General features: G+C 38.1%; 1 long non-coding RNA gene across 1 annotated transcript in view; it reads left to right on the plus strand.

Moving 5' to 3' along the window:
* The first annotated feature begins 20,710 nt into the window (after window positions 1-20,710).
* The window catches only part of LOC122799181, a 138,603-nt gene continuing 136,364 nt past the window's right edge, over window positions 20,711-22,949 (plus strand). Inside the window, exon 1 of the long non-coding RNA XR_006364434.1 lies at window positions 20,711-20,866. This is a non-coding gene — a long non-coding RNA (uncharacterized LOC122799181). The remainder of the gene's footprint in view (window positions 20,867-22,949) is intronic.

Here is a 22,949-nt window from a genome sequence, read left to right on the forward strand (position 1 = left end):
TGTTTCAGTAATAAATATTTTAGCAGTGATAATAGTGCATTCATAGTCTTTTCCATAAATACCGTAATATGTTATAATTCAAGCAAAACTCCAAGTTATTTTTTTGAAATGTTCACAGATATTCATATCTTGAAAACTTTACAACCTAGACATATATTCTTAGAACATTTTTGTTAGCCTGATATAAGCTTTCACGTGACAAAAAGAAATTCCTCCATAAATTAATGTTTACTCAGATATTTACAGAAATATGAAAAAGAAAATGAACAAGCAGAGGAATATGTCTAGTTCTAACCTCCCCACCACGAGTGTTGAGGAAAAAAATAAATAACAAAGAAACTAGTGGTCTTAAAACTTCATTGATGATCTCAGTCACAATAATTTCCAAAAATCATGAAACCCAGGTAGTGTTCCAAAGCAACAAGCCTTTATTCATCACAAACAAATGATCCTCAGTAACAGAAAATCAGAAATATTTTAACAATGTTAAACATAGCTTCTATATACTTACAAGTATGTGTGGAAAATATACGTATTGTTTAATTTTAAAACAGCCTTTTCAAGGCAAACAGTATAAACAGAGACATAAAAGTGCATTTTAGAACAAGTACCCACCCCCCCACACACACACACACACTACTACTGATTAGATAAAACTAAATCCTAGTTAAGGAAAATACTATTTCCAACCCACATTCCAAAATCAGATGTTAGAAAAGCATAAAATACACATACGACTTTTAGCTAAAATGCTTTTGGCTACCTAATGAAATAAAGTCTTCATCAGGTCTGTGACAAGAACTTTGTTTGTGTCTTTTGGCTTTTCCCGGTTAGGGGTCACCACAGCGGAACTCCGGTCTGCTAATGATTGGCAGTTGATTTTTACGTACCGGCTTGCCAGGCCTGACGCACAACCTTCAATGAAGGTACGCCCATTCACGCATGTCTCCACGCAGAGTGACGCTCTAGCTGAGAATCTAACCGGACAGCATCTTACTGTGAGGCGACAACTCTACCGCAGCAGAAAAAACACACAGCAATCTAAGTACGAATATAAAGTGTGCATGAGTTTGCATGCACTTTTATACATTACTAGTTTACTTTACCCACTGTTTTCTGCATTTTTTTGTATGTTTTTTTTCTACTAGTTTTCATTGTATAAATGTATTTTGGGGCTGTAAACATGAAAACTGTCATGACAGTTTTTTTGCAAAGCACAGACATTTTTTCTGAGCTGTTAATTAGTTTTTTATGCACACTAATACACATGGATGGATATTTACTAGATATTATTAGTCAGATGTATTTTTATATTTATAGTGTTCTAGTTAGACTATATTTATGGTTAGATAGCTATGTGCTTTTTTTTTCTTGTCACAGACTTGATGGCGGCTTTATTGCATTAGGTAGCCGAAAGTGATATTAGTTAAAAGTCTTATGTATATTTTATGCTTTTCTTCATACCTGACTTTGGAATGGGGGTTGGAAATAGAGAGACAGTGTTTTCCTTATCTAGGATTTAGTTTGATCTAATCAGTAGTAGTGTGTGGGGGTGGATGCTTGTTCTAAAATGCATTTTTACAGCCCTGTTTATACTGTTTGCCTTGAATAGGCTGGTTTAAAATTAAACAATAAGTACATTTCCACACCTACTTTTAAGTCTACCTGATACATTTAACATTATTAAAATATTTCTGATTTTTTGTTAATGAGGATGGCTTATTTGTGATGAATAAAGGCTTGTTGCTTTGGAACACTACCTGGGTTTCATGATTTTTGGAAATTATTGTGGCTGAGCTCATCAACAAAGTTTTAAGACCACTAGTTTTTTTTTTGTTATTTAGTTACAGAAATATGAAAAAATATGTTTAATTGTATAATTAGCAATACAAATAGTGGATAACTCTCAAAGATGTGCAACTTGCAGTGCAAATATCAAATATAGTTTTCTTCAGTGACATCTAAGGTTTCATCTATTGTCATTCAGCAGTGTGTAAGTACGTTTCTTTTTGAATCTTTAAGCACATATGGAAATATTGCTTGTTTCATAATTACTAACAAACAAGTAGCAATAGTTCCACTGTGGTGTAATATAAACCATCATTTCCAGTGAATTGCCCTGTCTCCTGCATTGGTGATTCACACCATATGCCTCAATAAAATGTAGGCCTCTTAGTTATGAAAACATGAAAATACATTTGAAAATATGAATAATAAGTGGCAACAAAGATTAATTTCTCCACTGCAGGACATTGTAGTCTAACAATCTTAGTATAATTTTGTTAATAACTCCTTGCCTTTTCTAATACTGGCTTTTATTAGCTGGTAAGTCATTAGTTAAAGAAGCCAGACCCAAAAAAGTTCTGGGCATAATAAGGAGGTATGGGTGCGAACTTGAAGTATACAGAAAAGGCGTTATAGGCTTGAGTGAGTTGCAGTAGGTGTGGGGGTGCAAGGAAGCTTTCCCCTGCAAAAAAAAAAACATTTTTATGGAGCATTTTGTTATGTAGAATGTTTTTTATGATTTATGATTCAGTGAAATGAGTTTCAGTCAAATGGATTTTTAGCCAATTGGTTTTCAAACTGCTGCAGTCGTGATTTTCAGTCAACTGATGTTTAATCATCTTATAGAAAACTGTTAATTAGATATATTCATTAAATTCAAGTATATAGAGTAAAGCAAAAGCATTGTTGTACTACAATAAAGGTTGTTAGGGCGACTGAAGTAGTAAAACCTTTTTTTGGGGGGGGTTGGGGGCAGAAAATAAACAATTGAGTTCCCTCACAATTTGATTTGATACTTGGGATGGCTGTCTACTCTGAGTATGCTTTCCTCATTCCCCCTTTTTTCTGGTTAATTCCTGCTGTCATGCTAAGTGTTTTCATTATAATCTTTTTGTAAGTTGACTGAATGACTTCTAGTTGTATATCTACATAGTTTAGTGTGATTCTAGTAGGAAGAACCAACCCAGTTTGTGTGGAAGTAAGTAACAAAAGACCAGTGGGGTGTATACATTCTCTTAATCCTAACAAGGCAATGCCATGTACAAACCAAAAGAGCCCATGAGCTGTAGAGATGTGAGCTTTAGAGCTGCCATATATCAAGGTCCTAATATGATGCCTGTATCTGAAAGTAAAGCTAATTGCAGAGTTGTTGTTGCGTCTTTCGGCTTATCCCTGTTAGGGGTCGCCACAGCGGAACTCCGGTCCGCTAATGTTTGGTAGTGGATTTTTACGTGCCGAGTTACCAGCCCTGACGCACAACCTTCAATGAAGGTACGCCCATTCATGCATGCCTCCACACAGAAGACACTCTAGCTGGGAATCGAACGGTACAATGTCTTGCTGTGAGGCGACAACGCTACCGCAGCACCACTACTAATTGCAGAGTGCCATCTTTATTTATCAAATTATTTATTTATTTATTTTTGTTTACCAGTGTAGTGCACTGGTCAGTACTGACCAATTTCAGGTTTAGCCCAGGTGAAACACAAGACATTTCACAAAAAATACAGAGATGTAAACAATAACAAAGTACTTCAAATTAACTACATAGAAAAAAAACTGTGTATACACATGCTAGTGAACAAGCACATTGTAATATGCAATCAAGTAGAGTGCAATGTACAGTATATGCATTAGTTTCTAAATTGGGTCAGTCTTCAGTGAATCTTGAGAGAGAAGAGACTCGGAAAGGAGAATAGGTGATATGTCCTGCGTTGAAGCAGGAGCGTTTGGCTTGGATGAAGTGCATTTTGAATTTGTCATAAGTGTTAATTTCCGTAATGCCAATGGGGAGAGTTTGCCAAACAGCAGGTGCCTGAGGGGAGAAAGCATGTACAGTGCTGTGGAGTTTGGTCTAGGGGTAATAAGAGTTGGTGTGGCATTTTTTTTTAAATCTGCTGCAGTGAGCGTTATCTCTTACTTTGTAACCACCCTGATTCCATTGTGAGAAGCACTATCCTCAGCCTTTCTTTCCATGTACTCCTTCCTGAGTCTCTAAATGCAAGTCATTAATAAAATTTGTATTAGTAGGGAAGCAGGCAGATAGCATGTTATTGCACAATGAGGTCATCTCCTTCCTGCAATAACATCATTTAAATTTTATTCTTAATGCCATATTTCTTTTATCAGATATGTTATTTTTAGTGAATTATTATGCACGATGAACTGAATTAAACCTTAACAGTGTATGATATGTTTCACTTCCCACCACTATAAAACAGAAATAAAGAGCTTCTAGAGCCAATTAAAAATACTGTGATGGTACAACATTCTGCATCACCAGGAATCAATAATAAAGAAACTGCATTTCTATTTTTTAATAAACAAACTAATTTGAAGTATATTATTCATCATAATCTGAGACACCCCACACTGCCGTTTATGCTAACAGATTGGAGCCTTTGTTATACCAACAGAATAAAATATAAATGTTGTGATGGACTTTTGCTTTGGGGTTAGTGTGTGAATGCTGAGACTTGCAAACAGAGAGCAGCTAAGATGTGATAGCCTGTGCGTCATATACACATTCAGAACATGTAATCCTGTTCTGTTTTTGTGTCACCTTACATTCATGAACAGCCTCAGCTCACTTGTTCAGTGGAGTGGGATTCACGTAAATTCGACACAAGATCATTATAATCTTATAAGATGTGAATATCATTTGGGATTCACGTAAATTAGACACAAGATCACTATAATCTTATAAGATGTGAATATCATTAAGGGCTTTGGAATTTCAGTTACTTCTTTAGTAAACATTTAGAGCTCTTTGGCAGTTAAAATAGCAGTATTTCACTGCTTTACTTAGCTGAAAGGAGTCCATCAGTTTCTGTGCTAATGCGTAGCAATAAGACTGCCATGTTTTTTGATGTAGTACAGCTGCTGTGTTATAGTTTTAAATTGCAGCTGCAGTGTTCCCAGTTCATGGTACTCCTTCAGGTTTAATTTTCAATTCTTTACTAAGATCTCATTCTCTTTACAGGTGTCTGCTTCTTATACAGTATAGAGGATTATGACTGGATCTCTGATCGTAACCATGGTATTATGTGTTCGAGACCTGGGTACCAGAAATTCATTTTGAGAGCAAAGCTCAAGAGGTGAATCTTGGCATCCATGTTGAAAACACATAATGGAGGATTATGATCGGAGACCCCATCATAGTTCTTTGTAGTGCATGGAGCTTCATCTGCTCCATATACTAGAAGGTACAGAAAAATAAGTGCAAAATATTTTTCTGGTTGTCGAAGCCATAAAGCACTTAATGAGCACTGTCAAAAAGACAATATAACACTTATGTTAGGGAAAGAAAGTCAGGGACAGATTACTGACACACAGCAGACAGAAAGAATTGTTTTTAATTCTTCCTCTATTGTATTACTGCCTAGTGGGATACCCAGTTTTAATAGTTTAATCAGGGATTGGGTGTCACTGTACAGAACACTTAACTGGTTTGTCTTTTTCTTGGTATCAGATCACTATGTATCTATATATTTATATATATTATATGGTATCATAATCACTGTGGTCCATGTAGTACAAAGTTGTTTCGGGTCTTATAATCCCAAATCATAACCAGAAACTAAAAGGAAAATAAGAAATATTTGATTAAAATACTTATTAGTCACCATCTGAAAATATATTGTACCCAAAGTTACGTTTTATTTTACAAATCAAAGTAACTATTTGAAAACAAGACTGATCCATTGTACTCCAACAAACAGTTTTCACCAGTATTTCCTTTGCATTGTCTTGTATGAGCTCTTCACTCCACTAATATATTTTCATTGAAAATATGAACAATATGCAAATTAGAACCAACTCTAATGTGTTCTTCCCTTCCTGTGCTTATTTTTCTCCAAAAACAAAAAAAAAATGAACTTCAGAAGCTAGTAGCTGTGATTCTACATCTAAAAGTAGAACAGAGATGATAATAACATTGTGTGGATTTACTTGACTTTTCTCAGTGCATAATGTTGTGTGCATGTGTGTTTGTGTGCGTGCATGTGCATGCAGTTGTGTTATATCCCTGACATACCTGCACACACTGACACACATGTTCAAACATTTGACACTTCATCAGCCCAAATTAAATTGCTTTTGAAAGGCTCTGCTGTGCAATGCAGAGGTGTAATTTAGACAAACAACTCATTGTATGTTGTTGAAGGCTGACATTGTGGTGGGCTATCCTCTCCCATTCGATATCAATAAACTCATGGGACTTGTTTATTTTATGTTACATTTGTTTACCGGGAAATTCCGACTGGACACAGGTCCTTTTTCAGCAGAGGCCCAGGGAGAAAAGCTCCTCAAGTACAATAAGAAATATACAATAGAAAATGTTACAATAGTAGATGATTTTACAGTAAACCACATGGCATGCAGAGTACACGGTACAGTTGAAGAACAAACAACAGCAAGTGTTAAAATTGAGCAGACAGTTAAATAATACCTGAGGAGTAAGCTGATAATAAAATATAAAGAAATAATGCTGTACCAAGTGGCTGGGAGTGTAGTTAGTCAGGGTTGGAGCAAGGGCAGAGCCAATGCATTTTTAGGTGAGACTTGAGAGTGGTTTTGAATAGACTGCTAGACTTGTTAGTTCATGAGTGCTTCCTTGAGTGTCCAAGTAAAATGAAATGGAACAGAAAACAGGCTCCGTGGCAGGCATATGCTTTGCAGATTTCAACGGTAATCTGAATGGTTAAACTTAGCTAATACATACGGTTCTCATATGCTTTGCAGATCTCTTTAGATGTAGCATTTCTAATGGAGCTGGATCAGACATGGCTTTAAAATTCTAATGAGAAAGGGGTCCTAGTTCTCCTACCCAACATGAAAACATGCAACCTACCTGTAAAAATGTGGAATTGTGTGGGAGAAAGGACACAAAACAAAAGAAAATAAAACTGGGAAATCCTGTTTTTTTTGTATATTTCAATTGACATGCTACACAATTTAAGCTGCATGCCAGCTTTCCAATATGCATATTGCATAATTCAGGGCTCATTGGTTAACCCTTTCCTATTTGGCATCTATTTATCAGACCTTTAGGCCAGTACTCATGATCTGCAGTTAATTCAGTCTGTAGATGACTAAAATAGGTGCTGTTATTCAATTGTCCATTGACTCCCAATTATTCCAACATGGATTAGACTATGTTAACAATTAGTGCAAGGAGAGTTGTCTCAAATTCAATACAAAAATGTGTAGTTCATTTTGGTAAACAGAATACTTCCACATCATACCGTATAGGTGAGACAGACAGGCACTGCTGTTAGGGATCTGGATACTCTTGTTGATAATTCCTTGTCTTTTAGCTATCATGTTTTTGCAGTAGTTCAGAAATCCTGCTGTCTGACTCATCTGGTTTCCAACAGCATGTCTTCTAGATAAAATAAAAGTCTTAATTTCCCTTTACTTGTAAGTCATCACAGTCATTATTGATATAATGCCCCCTTTGGCATGTATTTTTCTAACTACATCACTCAGATTGAGAGACCTTAGAGATTCCAACCTAGAACAATCAATAGCCTCAAGCCACTCAGTTTTATGGGTAGACTGTCAGCCCTCTCTCTTTGCACTTGCTCTCTTATAGACTCCTCCACAGGGATCTGTGTCTAGTTTTTCCAACCATGAGAGAAGCAACCCTCCTAGACCTACTATTCCTTCAAAGAACAAATCATCACTCAAATACCCAGTTAAAGGAACTAGTTTTATCAGCAGCTAAATAAGACCCATTGACACAATAGAGTTGTATCCTGATGTTTGCTTGTGCAACATATGAAGCACCTTTACTGTCTGAAGGTTGTTGTTGTCCTTTCGGAATGGGCAGCCTCCTGTAGTCTAACTTGTATTGCTTTCTTGAGGCTGAAGGGAATTTTTAAATATGTTTGTTTATTTACTTATTTATTTTTGGTTAGACTTGTAATAGTTGACTGATTGCCTAGTACTTACCTATGAACCTGTATACTAATGTCAAAGCTAGGTCTATATCAAGTTATATGCTGATCATCATAAATGCTTGGCACACCTTAATTTGCCCTACTGTAGCCCCCTCACAGCATTTCCCCTTAGCAGTGTTTCCTACTTAGTCTGTTTTCTTAGGCCTTCTCTGCATAAATGTCTGTGTTGAGTGAGACATTCTTACTTAGTAAAATGTGATAAATAGGAAAATGAATAATAAACAAAGTCCTTTTTACTTTTTTGAGTTCATGCAGTAACTGTTTTTAATCATGTAAGGATTTGTTAAAACCAATAATTACAAGTAAACAGACATTAATTTGAACTTAAGCCTATAACTTTATGCTTCTGCAAACTGTGGGCCTTTGCCAAGAAGAACTGAGAGATGATACAAAGAAGAGAGTTTGCGGGTAGATGATGGAACAATCAAGAAGCTATGAGATATGAGTGCAGCGTTCTAAATACATAACTGCTTTTGTCATTATGCATCTATTTCTGTAGCTAATACATAAGGTTAGCCCCATAAATATGGTGACAGTAGCAAAGGTAATCCTGTTTCTTTACAAGAGAGCCACCTTTTAGTGTCACCACTGGACATCTCCTTTCCTTTTGCATTGTTTTTTTTTAATTATATGCTTTAAAAAATTTTGAGTTACTCTGAACAACTATTTGACATACATGAGGAAGTCACAACATGGAATCTTATTGTTTTTATTGTGTACTGAAAAATCTCATTTATTGCAAAAGATATTAGAACAGGTAATTGTATAGGAAGACTTGACTGCATAAGCATGACATTGGCTGGATAGATACATTAGTGAATTTCATGAAAAGATCTTATTCTCAGTTCCTGTTTCAGCTAACTGTATACAATGAGCTTTTTTATTCACTTTTATTATTTTATTTTTTGCTTCCTGATTTCATTGTGTTGTTATCTGTCTACTAATCACCTGCACTAACTTTAGTTTCTTTGCAAATACTTTCCTCCTTGGAACTTTCCAGTCATGTCCTGAGGATCATTTTTTCTCTTTACTTTGTTCCTCTTTATGATTTGCGTTTCATTTTTCCAAAAACAGTTAAGATGCAAAAGAAATATTCACTGTGCAATTGTATGTTGTGATATTTGAGTCAAGTTGCTGTACATTACTTAACACTTCTAGAGTGGATTTCAGTATTTGAAAATTACTATAGGTTCATAGGTAGGTACTAGGCTATCGGCCCTAGGGCCCATACAAGCCTAGCCAAAAAATGTACCCTGGCTTTCGCCACCCAAGAAAATTATTTTAGTGTGCCGCTGTCGAGCAGAGCCATAGAAGTGATCCCCGGGGTGAATTTCCCATCCAATCATCAAGATTTTTCTTGAAGAGCGCTAATGAGGAGCTCTGTTTGACATAGATAGGTAATCTGTTCCAAAGTATGGGAAGTCTCTGGGACAGGAATCTATCCCTCCAGCATGTTCTGTTTATTGTGGTGACAAGGTTTAGGTCCCTAGAGCGTGTAGCTCGGAGGGAATTGGGATTTCTTTAAGTGGAGCATGTTCAACAGCTCTGGGTTTGACATAGCTTTATATGTTAGGCAGAGATTGCCCCTGAGTAGGCGATATGCGATGGTGTAAAGCTGTAGTTTTTTGAGACGGTCTGCACAGGGCATCTGTTTAAGGCCAGTAATCCTCTTTGTGAGGTATTTCTGTGGCCTTTCCAGTTGTTTATAGATGTCTTGTGAGGTACATACCAAAAGGGGCATTGTACTCTATAATGGGTCTAATGAGTGATGAGTAGAGGGGAACAATGACCTCTTTTTTTCTGGATGAGAATCCTCTTGTGATGAGATGAGCCACGTAGAAGGATTTCCTGACCACTGTGGCGATGTGATTATCAAAGTAGAGACTACTGTCCACCTGTGTCCCAAGGTCTCTTATCACATTTTCGGCATTAAGTAGATTACCAGCTATGTAGTAGTTCATGGGTACAGAGTTTTTACCAAAGGGAATGACAATACACTTTTTGCCATTGAGCTTCAGGCCATGGCTTTGACACCAGGTATCTGTCTCAGTGAGGCCCTTTTGTAGTTTGTCCACTTTGTTAGGAGTTTCGATTATGGCACCTAGTTTGCAGTCATCTGCAAACTTTGTTAGCCAAAGACCTTCTGTGCTGGCCTGCACTTCAGAGAAGTAGATACCAAACAGGAGAGGACCCAGGACTGAACCCTGTGGTACTCCACTTGTCACGGGTCTGATGCCGGATTTGGAATCCGCTACTTTCACAGTGTGGGTTCTGTCCGTGAGCCAGATGGCAACCCATCTTGTGACATAGGGATTTATGCCTAGTTTAGTGAGCTTATTTATAATTTCAGAGTGAGGGATGGTGTTGAAAGCCTTGGCGAGATTTAGATAAGCTGTGTGAACCATTTTACCCTCATATTTGGCTTTGGTGACTGCTTCAAAGAAGTCAGTCAGGTTTAGGAGACATGATCTGCCTTTTACAAATCCAAACTGGGTAGGGTCCAGAGTTTGGAGATTACCATTGTCTTTGTTTATGAGTTCCACAATGATACATTCCATGGCCTTGCAGACTAGGCTCGTCAGGCTAATGGGGCGGTAGTTCCCGGGGTCCATAGTGGCTCCCCCTTTGTGGAGTGGGATAACCGTCGTGGTGCGCCATTCAGTGGGTACAAAGCCTGAGGTGAGGCTATGACTGAACATGGTACTTAGGTAGGGTGCCAGTTCATTCTGTAGTTCGTGTAGAATGCAGCCTGGGATATTGTCAGGTCCCATGGATGCTGTGTTCTTGGCTTTGGAGAGTGTGTTTTTTACCTGTGCAGCCGTGATTATAGGAACTTTGCATTCTTCCGGTATAGAGATGGGTCCTCTAGGGGGTGAGAGGGGGGTAATGTTAGCACTGAACTTATCTGCTAGGATGTTGGCAATATCAGTTGGTTGTGTATATTTAGTGACATTGTGCTGTAACTCAGAGCAGATATGAGTGTTCCCATTTAGATTCTTGACATAGCTATAGAATGCTTTGTGGTTGTCTTTAGAGTCAGTGGCAATTTTGTTTTCGTAACTAGCTTTGGAGGATTTTATGATGGATCTCAGCTTCTTACTGAGGTTGACCAGGGAGTTCCTCCAGTCATGGGATTTTACTCTTTTTTGCAACAGTTTCTTTCTTCTGTTGTAGAGTTTGTTTATGGCAGAGGACCACCAGATTGGCTTCCTTTTTTTGGAGGATAACATCTTGGTTCTATTAGGGATAGCATGATCCATGCACTTGTGTAAGTGCTTATAAAGTGCATTTGTGTAGGATTCAGCAGTCATACCCCTATTGTCCGTCTGCATGGGTGTCATGAAGTTTGCCACTTCTGTCTTAAGAAGTGTGAAGTTGGCTTTGGAGAAGTTTTTTATGATGGTTTCCCTAATTGAGGCTGGGGGTGGGATGTGGATGTCTAGGCTGATTAGCTTGTGGTTGGATCTGACCAACGAGGAATTGACCTCTGGTGTGGAACACCGGTTTCCCATGTTGGTAATGACCAGGTCTAGGATATTGCTGCCTCTGGTAGAGGTGTGAATAAGTTGATCCAAGGCGTTGGAATTTATGAATTCTAGAAAACGTTGAGCAAAAGAGTTGGTACATGAGTAGTTTTCCCAGTTAATGGTGGGGTAGTTGAAATCGCCCATTATTAGGGTGTTGGGTTGTACCCTAATACTTTCCAGTGTATCAAGAAATGAGGAGTGTGAATCCTGGGGCATGGTGGGGGGGTCTGTAGCAAGCTACAATTTGGATTGCGGTCTTGCCCAGAGTTAGTTGCACTTGGATAATCTCGGATGCATTATGCTGTGCAACTAGCCTGGAGGTGTGGATATCCTTAATGAATATGGACACGCCTCTGCCTTTAGTGCTTCTTTCTGGGTTAGGTGGCCAAAAGGTGTGGTATGAATTGAAGCCTGGTAATGCAGAGGTGCTCTCTGGAGCTTTGAACCAGGTCTCTGTCACTGCACAGATGTCAGTGTTCTCCATTTTAAGGAGTGCCACGAGTGAGTGCATTTTGAGGTTTAAACTTCTAGCATTGAGTAGCATTACCCTCAGATTGTGCTTGCTTGTAACTGTTACGGTGTTGAATTTGTCATTTGAACCTTGCCTAAAAAAGGCACTATAGGGGTGGCAAGAGCCTTAGCCAGTATCTGGAATCCTAAGGGCGACAGGTGCAGGCCATCTCTGGCAAAGCATTGTGGACTGTCGTTCATGTCATCCCAGGCAGACAAATACTGGATCCCCTTAGAATGACACCAGAAGCTTAGCTAATTGTTGAAGTCAATCATTTTGTCCTTGTACTGTGGTATCATTCTGGGTGATGGCAGGATGCTACTCAGGGTTAGGGTCATGCCTGCCTGGGATACAAGATCGGAGAGCTCCTCCATGTCTCTTTTCATGTAGTCCAGGGAGGTACGTCTCAGGTCATTCACACCAACATGGACAATGACAGTGTCATATTTGTACTTATTGTGGAGTGATCTGAGTGCATGCATTATGTGGCGGATCCTGGCACCTGACAGGCAGCTGACAGTAACTTTCTCCTTGTTTAGTCTAGTGAGTGGAACATCAGTGTGCCTGACTATAGAGTCACCTATGACTAGAGTGTTGGGTACGTTGTTATGCCTTATGGGCTGTGGTTGAGTGGCACACTGAGTTTGTGGGCTATGTGTCATTTGGGTTGTGTTGGGGGGTGGAGTTTGCTTGCGTTTATGCTTTGGATGTCCCTGATGCTTGGGCAAGTTTTTATTGAGAGCCTCCGTGAATGTAGGTTTGTTTTTTGTGTTTCTATGTGTGTGTTTTGGTGGTGTAGGTTTTCAGGGACTATGTGATGAGTGTGGTGTGGTGCAAGTGTTTACCTTCTCCTCTTGACTGTCTAGTCCAGTCTTGGGTGAAGAGAGCTTTGCTTCCAGTTTGGCTATATAAGTGCATCTCTCACAGGTTGTAGTGCTGGGTGGTAGGAGGAGAGGGTTGTCTGTGTACATGAGGCAATTGCTGCATTGCCCCAAGATGCCCATATTCATCAGGTAGACAGGAGTACTCACTGGGAGCTGACCCTTAGACATGCCTGGATAGGTGCTTATTTATTAAGTACTAAAAACTGCTTTCCACTAGACAAGTGAGGAAAGTTGAGTGCTGTAGTAATTTGCAGCTTATGTAGTGCTTACAATGAGTTCTGAACAAGTGCTGAGTTCAAAGAAACAGATTTGAGTGCTGAAACTAGAAAACTGGCTAGTTATAAGAAACAAAACTAAGCTAGTAGGCTTCCCTCCAACACAGAAGGGCTTCGGGGCTCAGAAGCCTATAGTCTAGACCACTTAACAGAAAAGGCAGGAAACAAGCTTGAAATTTTTTTTTCTCTTTCCCAGATGCTCTCTTTGTACACAGAAGGAGTGCCTGAAATCAGAATATGATCTCACTGCACTCAGTTGAGTGAGCAAATGAGATGGGCCTCGTTGGTCAGATCCAAACACAAATTTACAAGAGGGGCGGGCAGTTTCAAAGCCACTAAGATTAACACCAAAACATAAACAGGGAGTGTGGGTGGGAAAACTAACTGAAGAACAGTCAAAACTTCCAGTTCAGTTAATAATCATGCAACACAGTTAACTCAATTTAAATACTGTATTATTTGAAAAAAAGTGCAGCTAAAGGTACTTAAATTCTCGTATACGTCCAGCTGAATACAGCTATTTCTTAGCCGGCCAAAGCTGAGGTTTTTAAGCAGAAAATATTTCAAACCGTACCACTTAAATAGGCAAGGACAGAAAATGAAAGAATATGGCTACCCCCACACCTGCAATTACTAACAAATAATAAAATTCAAGCAAGCACTGACTGAAGAACAGAGTCAAAACTTCCAGTTCAGTTAATAATGCAACACAGTTAAATCAATTTAAATACTGTATTATTTGAAAAAAAGTGCAGATAAAGGTACTTAAATTCTCTTATACGCCCAGTTGAATACAGCTATTTCTTAGCCAGCCAAAGCTGAGGTTTTTATGATTTGCCTTATTTAAGCATGGGTTTAAAAAACAGGACACTTGAATAGTACACAAACACTGTTGCTGGTGCGGTGCACATTGATCAAGCGAAAATATTTCTGCTGTCTTGCTGTTCATAAGATCTCTTATTTATTAATTCATTCAGTTCCTTTGCAGCATGCCTTCAGACCTTGAAGGTACTACCTGCTCAAGCTCTGTAAGCTTGCATCATACTCTCCTTAGACAAGCACCACAACTGAGCCCACTGACAGGGGTACATGGATGTAAGTGTGATGTAGCAGCTAGCAGGTAGTGGTTCCCTGTCCTATTAACTCTTATGAGGTAGTGCTCATGCATGGACTGAATGTTGAGCAGCATTGCAGGGCACCATTCTAAGATGCTTTTTGATAGCCAAAGATATATTTTCTGTGTGTTTTTATCCACTTAAATATGCCACAGTGATAGGGAACAGGTATTTTATTTCCAACAAAAGTCACTCATAGCTTCATAGGTGGTTACGAGGCTATCTGTCCAAAGGTAATTTTAACCTTATTCAGTCTTACCTCAGATTACCAAAATACTACTGATGGGTCAGTACACCAAGGGATTTTGCAAGTTAATTATATAGGTTTGTACACATCAAGTGTTCACAGACTACCCCTGTCCATTACTGCCACTGGTGCCAAATGAGGGGTACATTTGTGATTTCCCATCCATTACATTTGAGTATTGTTATGGATGAGGTTTGCTTCACATGGATGATAAGCCTGTTCCAGAAAAGGGGCAATCTTTGAGCACATACATGTCCCTCCAATGTGTTCTATTTAGATTCATAGAATGGGTGTTTCTGATGCTGTTTGTTTTGCGGATATGTAACAATTCCATCAGTGTGGGAGCAGAAGTCGCCTTGTAGGCTAAGTATAGATTGCCACACAGTAGTCTGTGGGAGAACAAGTACAGGGATAAGACTTTGACATTGGACTTGTCATTTACACACAGTTTTCTTTTTGCGAGGAACCTCTATGGTCTGCCAAGCTGTTTCAACTGCTTGCTCAGGTACATGCAGAAGGGTGTGTTGTACTCAGATTGGTCTGATTGGTCTGATGAGAGACAAGTACTCTGGAACAGGGGCATGCTTTGACCTGGATGTCTTTCCCTTACTTATAAGTTATACAATGTAGAATGATGTCCTTAGCATGGTGGACACATGGTGATCAAAGGTATGGTTACTGTCAACATGCATTCCCAAATCCTTGACCACTGAGTCTACATTTAGGACTGCATTATGAACGTGGTAATTGTCAAGGATGGCTGTCTTTCAAAGGGTACTGTTAGGTGTTTTTTTGCATTGAGTATTAGTCCTTGGATCTGGCACCAGTTGCTTGTCTGCATCAGGCCCTCTTGAAGGGCTTCTGTGTCTTTAGGAGATTCAGTGACTATGCCTAGTTTGCAATATTTTGCAAACTTGGTCAGCCAAAGACCCTTGGTGTTTGCCTTGACTTCAGTTAAATATATGTCAAAGGAGAGGCCCCACTGCTGATTCCTGTGGGACTCTGCTAGTGACAAGCCTTGTTGGGGAGGTGGATTTCCCTATCTTTACCACTTTTGTCCTATCAGTGACCCATGTAGCTATCCATCCAGTGACATATGAGTTTATGCCTAATTTTGTAAGTTTACCTACAGTACCTGAGTGAGGTATCATGTGCAATACCTTGGCCAGGTTGAGGTAGGCAGTGTTACCTGTTTTTCTCTCATCCATAGCTTTAGTGACCTTCTTGAAGAAGTTCATCAGGTTAAGTAGGCATGACCTGCCTTTGACAAAACTAAACTGGGTAGGGTCCAGCATCTGTAGGCTTCCTATGTCATTGTTTATCAGATCCATGATCATTCTTTCCATGGCCTTGTATATGGGACTCGTCAGACTTATGGTCCTGTAGTTTCTCTGGTCCATTTAAGGCCTGTTTTATGTAGAGGGATAACCATTGCAGTCCTCCATCTGTTTGGCATAAAGCCTTTCTGGATGTTAGGGTTAAACAGAGATTCTAGCTGGCTTGACAGGTCATGGTACATGTTATTCAAGAGGCATACGAGGATATTGTCAAGACCAATTGGAGCAGTGTTTTTGGCCTTAGAGAGCACATTGAGTAATCAGGTGTTTTGAATGGACGTAGCCCATAGATAAAGGGAGCAATCATTTGATATTCTTTTTTTCTCCACCCTCTCCAGCTGTCCAGCTCCTGTGACTGTTTCTAAATTCGGATTATTGACATCAAAGATAAAGCTCCATTTTTTATAGCAGTGAGGATTCAAAACTTGATAATGTTTACAGTTTGTCTGACTCACTAGAGCTGTAAAAATGGGCAGAGCCTAAGTGTGGCATGGATAGGAAAAAACTGCATTTCATTGCATTTCACATTTATAGATTACAGAATTTTTACAGATGTATAAAATACACAGTACATTGATCAGTTATATAATGGTGACTATGAAATGGTTGCAAACCACTTAACTCAGGGATTAAAATCCAAAAGGGGTTGGCTATTCCAGGGTGATTCTTTGTCACCATTGCTATTTTTCCTTGCCCTTAACCTGTTAAGCCAATTACTTAATAGACTAGGCTATGGTTTTAGCATAACTTCCAAAAAATAATCATGTTCTAGCCTTTACATTTTGTGGATGATTTACAATTGTATAGTTCAAACAAGGACTTGAAAGCAAGTCTATAAATCATTAAAACGTTCTCAATGATAAAAGAATGGCATTTAGTCTTGATAAAGGTGCAAAAGCAGCATTTATAGTAGAAAAGCTGACCCTCCAAGAAAATATCAACCTTGAACAAGAATGTGATAAAAAAACTTGAGCAGAAGAGCATGTATAAATACTTGAGAACAGATGAAGATTTAACAGTAAAACATTAACCAACAAGAACATAGTTTAGACTAAAGCTAACATTGAAAACTGCCTTGACATCTAAGAGTAAAGTTTAAGCTGTAGATCAGCTTTCTCTTCCTGTTCTAGTTTACAACTTTGGCATGACAGCATGGCCTCAAAAGGTATTGGGATCTGCTGGACAAGAAAAATGCTTCATGCCCTTCAAATGATATAAAAAACATTGTATGGTAAAAATGATGTATCCCACGATCTGAAGAAGGTACAGGCCTCCTTGAAATTGACTGTATGTATAGATTTGCAGTCACTGAACTACATACACATTTATTGATGATTATTGAGGTAAAGTTGTAAAATGAGGAAAATAAATCTAAGATGACCTATTTGCTAGGATTAGCTGACATATTTCTGAAAGTAGCAGGAAATCAAGCCAGAAGCAGAGAAAAATCAAGCTGCAAGAGAAAGTGCAAAAATATATATAGGAAACAGGACTAGAAAAGGGAAGAAAAGAAACAAGAAAGCCCACAATTATAATGGTGAATATAGGGAGCTCTTGGAAAAAGAAAACACATGTTGATCAAGATTTGATGTGTGAATGGTTAAGAAGAGGTAATGTTAAACCAAACCACATCTTGTAGGTGGCTGTCAACTGTAATTCCTCTGGTACAGGGTTTGATACCTTCTGCCCTCATTTGGGGTTGGGGTTGGCATAATGGTTGAGGTGTTTACAGATTCAGGGACAGGCTTTGATTTTCATGTTTTGTCACATCTCTTTATTGGCTAAAGTGTAATAGTCTGCCAACTGATTTGCCTAGTATTTACCTTTGAACTTATGAAATGCTAATAGTAGCAGCTCAAGACAGCTGGATAAATACACTTTGGTTTACAAAGTATAAAGAAAAAGTTTGAGATAGACAAATGTAAGTTCTGCAGTACAGAAGTCGAAACAGTTGTACATCTCAATGCTGGGTGCAATATACTGATGGCTGAAGACCTGTATACTAAACGCCACAATAATGTTACATAACTGTTGCACTGGGGATTGTGTAAACACTACAGCGTACAGTTAGCTGAGAAACATTGGATACATGAACCCCAAAAAATTACTGAAAGTGAAGATGTTATGATCACATGGGCTCATCTAGTATGTGATTATCCAATATCAACAGTTAAGAAAGTAAAATCAAGAAAACCAGATATAGTAGTCAAAGAAAAAGGACAAAGGTAATATTAATCATTGAAATAGCTACATCTAGTGATTATAGTGTCCCATGTATTGAAAGACATATAGTCATAAAATACCAGGATATGCAACCAGAAAGTAGAACTTAGAGCAACATGGGATAGAGACCCAGATAGTAGCAACAGGACTAATAAAATCGTTTTCAAACATAGTTAAATATGCTTTACTAAAGGGTGTAACTGTGTATAAACTGCAGAAAGAGGCAATTCTAGGCACACTGTGGATGCTGAGAAGAGTACTGTGTGGAAACATCAAACATGAAGGAATACTCATTTCATGAAATCTAGTCATAACCTGACTCAAGAGTGGGGTCCATTACTGTCATATTATTAGAAACTCAAACATTTGGAGAAATTAAAAAAAGGAAGAGGATGGTGTTCCAGCCCATTGTGATGCTGGTATGTCCTAGCGAGTGAGAGAGGGGTGCATGGCATGTATTGTATAGAGAGCAGATGTGCTTTTGCTCCTCCAAGCTGTATCAGTAGCTTTCATCAGAAGTGTAGATAGGGTAGGGTGAAGGATGCAACTGCACTTGTTGCAAGGTGTTAGGGGGCATATTCGTCAGATACCAATTGGTCATTATTCGGTATCAGCATTTATTTCGATACCAGCATTTCCAAATACCAGTATGGAAATGAATTCAGATAGATACTTCTTTTTCTGCCAGGACTGAAGCACTTGTTATACGTTTTAGCAAACCACTTGCTACACTTTTTAAAAGTAGAAAAGGCCATTTTTTTCTCCTCAAGCCGGATTTGAGGAGAAGAACAGTGATGGCTAGGCTATCATGCATCATGTGTGGGAATGTGCATGCCACACAGGAAGGCATCACAAGTCCTCGTGTGTGTGAGCATGCATGCCAGTTGCCAAGAGAGGAGTTAGGGTTAAAGAAGAAAAAAACATAATGGCCACATGGATGATGGTCTTTCCTGATCAGTTATTCTTCCATAGATCAGTTCTTGCTCAGTGAATGAGTGAATGGGATAGGTGATCACCAAAGGGCTAATGGTAGGCAGGTAAGTCAGTAAAACAAAGGAAATTTCATACTTAGCTGTGTGAAAACACTTTCTACTTGTGAAACATACATTTTTCATGACTTTTTACTCATAAACTGGAGTCATGATAACAGTATTTGGCAAATTTGTGAAAAACATAAAAATTCTTTTTGTTTCTTGATTTTTTGATTCCTTTTGTCATTGACCATTTTGCTGCATTGGTCCACTGAAGATAAGGATTACATTGCTGGGCCTATTTGGTGCATGCATGCTTCCACACACATCACCTGAGCTATGTCGCCAGGTACTGCTTGGCATGCAGTGCATACAACTTGATCCTACTGCTCCTGGCATGATCCCTAGCTTCCAACAGAAGTTGTTAATGCTAACAGGTTAGGCAATCTGCCTCACTCCAGGCAATAGTGGGAGCTTTATTCAACTACACTACAGAGCCAGCAAAAACAGAAAAAATCTTTTTTGACTATAAGCATTTATTTTATCTATGAACATAGAGTCATAACTTACCAGTTGTTGGCAGTTTGATCCAAAATGCATAACTTAGTAATATCTTGAGACCACTTTGAGAATATGTGAAATGCCATTTTTTTTTTTAAAGCAAGACTAATTATTTAACACAAAACGAGATTTGTATTTGAAATGCAAATTCCTCATTTAGGAACAGTATAGTACAAATATTATTTCACAGCAACTCGCAAATGTAGCAGCCACTGTTCTGCAGATTGAAGGAAGACAAAATATTTTTTTTCTGAACAGAGCTAATAGTAGTACTAAGTGTTTTGTTTAGAAGTCTTGGCAGCTCTTGACACCAAAAAACAATTGCTGCTGAACTGCGTACCATCATGCAGTGCATGACCTGCCATCTAATGACTCTGGTCATACAACATGTGAAGTATAATGAATAGCTTTTGGGTTTTAGCAGTATAGCTAAACCTTTGGGATTGTGACCCACATCTATGCTGTCTGACCTGAAGAAGGGTCTGTTGTGCTTTATTACTAATTATAAAAGGTCTTGAAAAATGTTGGCCTTTTTTTCTGTATATCTGATATAAATGTGATACCAAATAGTACATACCACTGGCTTTGTTAACCTACAGTGGCCACACAGGTAAGATATGCTAACAAACTCATTGTTATAACTGCTGTAAAGTTCAAAGTTTGTATGTTTGATTTAATCTTTTAAATATATTTTCCACACACCATAAATACATTTTACTTGCCAAATATGCTCATGCAACTAAGTATAATCAGTTTTAAACTGTACTTTTTCATAAATGTTTGTCTGTGGACATGCTTTCTGCTAGTGGAAGAGTGAATGAGGTAAGAAAAGAAAAAAAAAGAGAGTGCCTGTCTTACAGCTTTAGATATGTGAGGTGACATGTCTTAAGTGGTCCAGTAACATACAGGAGGGTATAAAGCACAGAAAGTAAAGCAGTTTTCTTCACATGCAGTCTACTACAGAACTTGAAGTGGCTCACAACTATTTTAACGAGAGAGAAAACCTGCATCTTGTATGTTTGAAATTATTTGAAAAATCAGGCAGATTTAAATAATGTGCACGGGATATGATATTCATTTTTCTTTCTTCTTTAGAACATTATCGCAAGTACTTTGATTCATGTAAACAGTCAGATTGATGGCTTGACACTTGGAGAGGTGTCAGTGTTTGGAGTTGCAAACCCACCCCAGAAGGTTTTTGTTAATGGAGTCTCCATTTCTGACTTCTCCTTCCGTTTGGACACAAAGGTAAGCGGTAGTAATACTGAGATACCTTTTAATCACTGGATTCAAGTATTTATAAATAAAAAAAGGCCACCTGATCTACAAACCAGAAGCCCCCCAGAATAGCCCTTAGGTTATGAAACCATACGTTTTTGAACTATGCAAGTCCATTTTTGAAAGCAATTTATTGGTCATTAAAAATGTCCATAGTTTCCTTGTAAAAAAAGTGCAATTATGTATGTAATGGAAATGTGTTCTCAAAGCTACTGGTTTTATCTGTATGGTAATCAATAAGGCATGACAGAAGGTGCCTTTGGTCCAGGTTTTATCTCACACTTTGGGAAAATGTGAAGTTCAGGTCTAAATGGAGTACCTGTAGTCTTCAGAATTGCTTATCCTTGAAGTCATCATAAGAAACTTCAGAATTAGTAAAAAGTAAAACATTGTGAATGATGTACATAAAGGAAACCCTCCCTAAGTGATACCAGAAAATATTTTTCAAGAAGAGCTATATCATCTGCGCTGCCAGTGTACAAGACAAACCCCCAACACTAATGGTAATTAATTATATCAGTGTAAAATTTACACTTCCTTATTGTGATGAGAATACTCTGTGTTTGGCCAGAAAAAGTGTTCTCTTTATGGTAAAGTAGCACATTTCCTGAAAATGTATATTTAGTTAATGGACATGTAATGATAAACCCTTTTCATAAGAGCAAAAACTCTTATTTAATAAAGATAGGAAGTAGAATATGTTTAAAATATTAATAGCCCTCTTGCTATGTGTTGTGATGTAACACTATACATAAAGATGTATATATATGAATGTACTACATATACTCGATAAAACATGACCCCCCCCAAAAAAAAACATTTTTATCAAGGAGCAAGGCCCCCCCCCCACAATCCCTGCTATTTATATATTCTGACTTTAAGATTGTATGACAGTGGAGAAAGGGCAAATTCCCAGTCCCTGTTGTACTGTGACTTCCTACTAAGTAATTCCGGCATTCTGCAGTTGTTTGACTTTCCTGAGTAATTGACCAAAGAGACGATTCAGTGATTCCTATATCTATATTTCGCTCTCTCATATATATATATATATATATATATATATATATATATATATATATATATATATATATATATATATATATATATATATTATATCCATATGCTGTTACATCACAGTACATAGCAAAAGGGGTGTGATGAAACATTATATATATATATATATATATATATATATATATATCTACACACACACACACACACACACACAAACACTCTTATATATACATATATATATATATATATATATATATATATATATATATATATATATATATATATATAGGTTTCATTTCATTCACCGAATTCACATTTCACCAAACCTGAATTTGCCGAGACCACTTACATGAAAATCCAGTACTCCGAAACTTCAGTTTGCCAAATTTCATGTCTGTGAAATGTTTACTGTGATGTTGGCAGTGTGAGATGTACAATTATATAGTGTTTCTGAACTAGTTGTTGCACCACTGTTGAACTTGTGCAAAACAAATTGTACAGCACTCATATTTTTTTAAATGGAGATCGCACTACAGTATGGCTTGAGAAATCTACCCTTGTTGTCACTGTAGTGCAATCTCGGAGTTGGTATATATCATTTGCGGGGTGTGTGGAGGGGCAGCAGCCCCCCACATAGGGGGAGCAGGGGTGTTTGCCCCTGCAAATATCATAGAATGTGTGATGTTGTTTGTGTCAGTTTTCAGTAGCTGTACTGTCATTGTTTTATAGTTCATCATTCTGACATTTCAGACTAATGAATTTTCGTATAAGTGGTCTCTGCAAATTCAGGTGTGGTGAAATGTAAATTAGGTGTCATGGGCCAAAAGCAGCAAATTCACAAGCCCTGAGTGACCGCAGCACTGCCAGATCAGATCCGAGTCACGACACTGATTTGTAGAATAAAGACAATAGACTTCCTCTCATTCAATAGCTTTATTACACATGTGTAGGAGCCTCTGAAAATATCAGGGCGACTCCCAGAACAAACAAAAATTGTAGCTTATGTAGTCAATGAAATGCTGACTTATTAGAAAAGTAA

Source organism: Protopterus annectens, chromosome 4.part0 (assembly GCF_019279795.1).
Source record: "Protopterus annectens isolate FY-2018-M chromosome 4.part0, PAN1.0, whole genome shotgun sequence".
NCBI classification, from domain to species: Eukaryota; Metazoa; Chordata; order Ceratodontiformes; family Protopteridae; genus Protopterus; species Protopterus annectens.